Source organism: Phoenix dactylifera, chromosome 10 (assembly GCF_051530095.1).
Source record: "Phoenix dactylifera cultivar Ajwa chromosome 10, Ajwa_hap1_PhDact_Kaust_v1.1, whole genome shotgun sequence".
Taxonomy (NCBI): domain Eukaryota; kingdom Viridiplantae; phylum Streptophyta; class Magnoliopsida; order Arecales; family Arecaceae; genus Phoenix; species Phoenix dactylifera.
The window spans coordinates 17,460,665-17,467,180 of NC_143199.1; positions in this window are offsets into that span (position 1 = coordinate 17,460,665).

The following is a 6,516-nucleotide window of genomic DNA, read 5'->3' on the forward strand; positions in this document are numbered from 1 at the left end:
AGTTTTTCAAAATTTATAGCAATCACTCTTTTTTATCTTTCAAGAACAAGTTATGCTTTCTCTTAATCTTTGAGAAAATGTACTAAAATATTAATCAAAAAATAATTCGTTTGAAGCTCAATTTCTTTCAAAAGTAATTACATTTTCTTTCTTTTAAGAGTCATTTGAGTGAGTTAAAATATTTCTAGCTTTAGGAGCATTCACTTTCTTTTAAAAATAGTTTTTTTTTTTAGTGATGGAAGCAACAATCATGCAGAAAGGGATATAGAAGATCATTCAAGTGAATGTTTATAGGATTTAATTTCTTACTCATAGATTCACAGCAATGTATACATGAAACATAATAAATCTTTTTAATATCAAAATAAAATCATATATTTAGAAATATTTGTTCGCAATCAAAATCATTGAAAAATACATCATTTAGACCAATTTTAGTACACTTTAAAGATAGAAAATGATATGTTTCAAATGCGTATCGGAGCAAACAACCAAGGCATCAAAATTAATTCTGTTTTTCTTAAGTTAAGATTTTTATTTAGGAATCATATTGAGTTATTCTTCTGAATGTTGCGATCATTGAAACATATAACTAAGGTTACAAAAATGTAACGATATAAGCATTTTTAAATTAAGTTTAAGCTTTTATACAAAATCGAATTCTGAATTTCATAAAAAAATTTCAAGGAGGCTTTTAAAGTTATAATTTGAGATATGTATCTTCCACATTATAGCTCATCTTAAATCATTAAGATTGAAAACACATATTTCAAACATATTAGAGCATACTCAGAATCTTTGTATTTAATGTTGAGTTTTGGTACGAATTAGAACATTATGTGCCAAAGTTAGGCAAGTTGAAGGATAAAACAAAATCAATTCATTTTTCCTAAATAGAGATATCCTTCTCTTCTCCTTTTTATAAATTTATTCAACTTTTAGATTTCAAAGATGATTGTGAACGATAAATCTGAAATTTCTTCTTAATAATACCAAAAGTTTATGTAGTATTACAAACATTCAATCAAATTATCCAAGCATGGAACATTACAAAATATTGAGAACCCATAATTCAAAACATCATGCCGCATGCAAAATATATTATGTGTTAAGTCATGCATTAAAATATTAAGAACAAGCATGTCAAGGATCAAAATCAATTCTTTTCAAATAAACTTCCCCTATTTAAATATAATGTTGCACTGATTTCATCCTTAAGGTGTATTTTCAAGTGATTAAAACTTGACTTGATTCTTCTTATATACTTTTATTTACTTTGTCATTCATTTTCTCTTTTTTTTGAATTTCTTTCCTTAACCAATTAATAAATATTTTGATTTTATTTTTCGTTTTTACTTTCTTATGCTCTATACTCTATTTGCTCCCTATCCGGTGAAGTTGGAAGGGGCATGAGGTACTACCACTAGCCTCCTTTTTGTGCCGTCCCTAATATACCCTACACCGAATAGTTGGGTCAAATAGTGCCGGGTACTACCACTAGCCTCCCCATTGGCACCATCCCTATGATGAGCAATATAGAAAGGTTAAAATGTTCACTTCAAACTCCCCCTCTTTAAGTGTAATTAATTACGGATTTTATCCCTTCCAAAAGAATGCTCACACAAGTCTCGCACATGTGCCGAATATATTATGCTTGTTTTGCTTTTCCTTAAGATTGGAGTATTTGCCTTTACTTAGATTTTACTTCTCTTGAATAATGTTCATTTTCTTTTCTTTATCTCTCTTTCTTTTTGTTATTCTCAAGTAATTTACATGAAAGAGCAGAATAAAGAAATAATCTTATGTATCATATAGATGTATATCATGCAAACAACATTTTCATTATGCTCAAGGATTCATAGCTTCTCACAAGTTATTTTAAATCAAAATTTTAAGCATAAACTTGTGTATTCCATGGTTATGACATAGGCAAAGATATATTTTAGATTGGGCAAACCATGAAACAATTTCTAAAAGCATAAGTCAATCAATACATATATAGACATGATATCAAGAAATTAATAATTAAAGACTTTAATCATGCCATAATAAGATTTAAGTTATTGACTTTGCTCAGCTAATTTATGAGAGAGGTGTCTAAAAATACCGATTCATTCTACATTCTTCAAGTCAAATACCTACTAGATTTCTTATGTGTAAACTTTTGGCTGAAGAAAGTCCCCTTTCTTGTTTGCATGTGAATGTTTATTGTATCTTATGTGGAGGTGTCCTTCAAGTTGAAATCTCTCATTTTCTTGCTTAAGGATCGTGCATTATTAACAAAATCTTTTCTTTCTTGAAGGAAAGTCATTAGTTTCTTCAAGATACAAAACATTCATACTACATATTTCTTAACTAGATGACTCAACATAAGATATGACAATAATTGAATGTTGAGTCACTTTACTCAAGAGATTGCCTAAATATAAGCAAGCACATATCACTTGAACTAATGAGATAGTTTCATTAACCAAGATGGTTCAAGGACAAGCATATGAGGCAATAGGAAGATTCATCAAGGTCAAATCAATTTCTTATTTTCAGAATCAATTTAGTTTAGATTCTATTTGTTTAAGATAATTATCAATAAGATATGCTAGCTAAGTTTTAATCAAATTATCTTAAACAGTTGTTTCTATCAAAATTCAGATTATGATTCATTTGTCATCAATAGAATATGATTCATTAGAGTTAGATTGAAGTCTTGCACAAGGGCATATAATGAGCATACAATCTGGTCTACTAGCTGTATGATAAAATAATTATTCTATCATGCTTCAATACAGCTTTAAAACAATAGATCTACTTTGCTCATCCTTTTCAAATTCTACAAGATGGGGTCATAGACATACCTTCTTCATGCCAATCTTCTGTAAGAATTTTCTTGTGGACTAACTTTGGTCAATGAAGATCCCCTTTCTTGTTTGTCTTAATTTGGACAAATCACATATTGCTTTATCATATTTGTAATGAATGTTTTCAAATAAGGTGGTTATTTTACATAGATTTTCTTTAATGAAATAACCACATAGGAGTGCATTCTATACATTCATTTGACAGAATATAAAGCTCATAAGTCAAGCAAATGATAATGGTGATCTTTACTTTTAATCATGTAAGAATTTCATCAAGATCTATTTCATCTTTTCTTGATTGAATCTTTTAGTAGTCACCAATTTTCTTCATTAAGTATATTTCTGAAAAACTCAATTTGGTTCTAATTATTAGCAAATTTTCAGATTTTATCGGCAAGATTTTAAATTCTATCTCTTCCAAAAAATGATTTAGTTTAACTTGACCAATTATAATCTTGTTCATTCTTCTTAAGGTGTTTTAGTTTCAAATTGTTATATGTAAGCAAAAAGATTAACCATATACATATATAATGTGATTTTAGTGACTTGATGAAAGATCATTAGTCTCATAAAGAATAAAATGAATTGATATTTCTATAACTAGAATCTTTTTATTGAATATTCTATATGCATTGCTTGATGAATGATATCCAAGGATAGAAATATCTTTATCAGATTTGGCATTATTTTCATAAGAACATATCAAGCATAACATGTACGACTGAAAAATATGAAAGATATGCAATAGTTCATTTTCTATTTTTCAGAAGATCAAAAGAAGTTTTTATCAAAAATAGATCTAATAGAAACCATATGTATGACAAGCACTGATGATAGCTTTTAACAAAAATCATTTAAGTAGATGACTATCAATACACCATTATCTTTTTCATTTCTTCAAGAATTCTATTAACCCTATTTTACTTATGGTGTCCTTGGTGCTGAAATAATTATATTCAATATTATTTTCTATATAAACCTTATCAGGATTTTGGTTTTCAACACTGTGCCATGATACTCTTTATCTTCACAGTTTGGAAACCTTTTTCATTTGAAACACTTTTACAAGATTTAGCAAATACAGAAAATACTTCAATTTTATTTGCCAAGAACAAATCCAATGTAAGCTTTTGAAAAACTTAGTGATGGAAACAATATCTTTAGATTTAGAAATTGATTCTTGTTTGTTTTCTTAGTTAACATGCATAGCAAACTTTGACCTTTCAGAAGATAATCTAAGTAAGCCAATAACAAGGTCTTTTGAGATTAAGTGCATACTAGCATGAGTTGATTTTATATGCCAAAAGTGGTTTCTTTACTCTTGGTATTCATAATGCATAAAAATATACCAAGTACACATTCTTATGCCTAAGATCAATAAAAGATAATGCCATGGATAAAACTCTCAATCAAGCATATAGAGGACTCAAAAAGATATTGTAAGGAAATTGATTAATCATTAACAAAGTATCCATCAATAAGTAAAGTATAACATAGAAGGATGGAGGAATTTGAATTTATTTCTTCTATTTTAATTGCTTTTCTTGATTATATTTTAAGTTCCATTATTTAACGTGTGTCTAGAACACCCATTTGTATGAAAGTTCTATTTGTTCCATGGGTATCTTGGCACACCTACATCTACATCCTCATATTTTCATTTTGGGTACCCAAGCTTGCTTGGATCCTTGATAGTTAGGACATATGGTTTCTTTTGGAACCCAAATATGTTTAATAGTAATAACTTTACCATTTGATTTAATTATACTAGAACTATAGGTAAAGTTGTTATGCCCATTCTTTTGATGTTTGAAATACGTTATCCTTTTTGATAATTTGCTTGACGAATTTATAACCTTTTTCTTTACGGATTCATTGCTAAGCGAAGGAGTCAAGCCAAATTTTGATTTATCAAAAACAGCATGTTGGCTTTCAAACATCATTTTTAATCTTTCTGAACTTACAGTGAATTTGTTAATAAAAGATTTTAATTGGTTAATTTCTTTACTTAAGTTTTGATTTTCTTTAATTAAATTCTGATTATTCTGAATTAATTGTTCTAAATTTAACCTTAAGCTTTCATTTTCAGAATTTAGTTTTTTAAGATTTTTATTCTTCATAGCTAATTTTCTATATTCACCATACAAATCATGGAAAGCATTTAATAATTCATCATAAGAGAATTCTTCTTGAAAAACATTTGATGTAAAAGTAGATTCAGATTTTACCTTATCTTCTTGTGCCATAAAGCACAAGTTAGTTACCTCTTGTAGTTCTTTGGAGCTAATATCATCATTGTTGCTCTTAACTTTCATTTTCTTGCTTGATTCTTCCTTGGTCAAGGCTTTCTTCCTTTTTATCTCTTTCTTCCTTTCTTCTTGCTTCCCCTTCTTCTTTGTCTTTAGGAAGCTTTTGAATTTTTTTATTGTTCTTTCTTCCTCGAGTCGACTCGGGTTTACTTGGAGTCGACTCGACTGACTTGAGAGGCGACTCGAGATCTTCGGAAGACGTCGCCATAATAAGATTTAAGTTATTGACTTTGCTCAATTAATTTATGAGAGAGGTATCTAGAATTACCAATTCATTCTACATTCTTCAGTCAAATACCTACTAGATTTCTTATGTATGAACTTTTGGCTGATGAAGGTCCTCTCTCTTGTTTGCATGTGAATGTTTATTGTATCTTACATGGAGATATCCTTCAAGTAGAAATCTCTCATTTTCTTGCTCAAGGATCCTGCATTATTAACAAACTCCTTTTCTTTCTTGAAAGAAAGTCATTAGTTTCTTCAAGATACAAAACATTCATAGAGCATATTTCTTAACTGGGTGACTCAATCATAAGATATGATAACAATTGAATGTTGAGTCACTTTACTCAAGAGATTGCCTAAATATAAGCAAACACATGTCACTTGAACTTAAGAGATAGTTTCATTAACCAAGAAGGTTCAAGGACAAGCATGTGAGACAATAGAAAGATTTATCAAGATCAAATCAATTTCTTATTTTCAACATCAATTTAGCTTAGATTCTATTTGCTTAAGATAATTATCAATAAGGCATGCTAGCTAAGTTTTGATCAAATTGCCTTAAACAATTGTTTCTATCAAAATTCAGATTATGATTCATTTGTTATCAATAAATTATGATTCATTAGAGTTAGATTGAAGTCTTGCACAAAGGCACATAATGATCACATAATCTGGTCTATTAGGTATATGATAAAATAATTATTCTATCATGCTTTTGATGCTTGTTCCAAATCACAAATTGCTTTATCATATTTGTGATGAATGTTTTCAAATAAGGTGGTTATTTTACATAGATCTTTTTTTTTTTAATGAAATAACCACATAGAAGTGTATTCTACACATTCATTTGACAGAATATAAAGCTCATAAGCAAGCAAATGATAATGGTGATCTTTACTTCTAATCATGCAAGAATTTCATCAAGATCTATTTCATCTTTTCTTGATTTAGTCTTTTAGTAGTTATCAATTTTTCTTCATTAAGTGCATTTCTGAAGAACTCAATTTGGTTCTAATCATTAACAAGTTTTCAGATTGTTATAGGTAAAAGATTAACCATATACGTATATAATTTGATTTTAGTATTTTGATAATAAATCATTAGTCTCATAAAGAATAAACTGAATT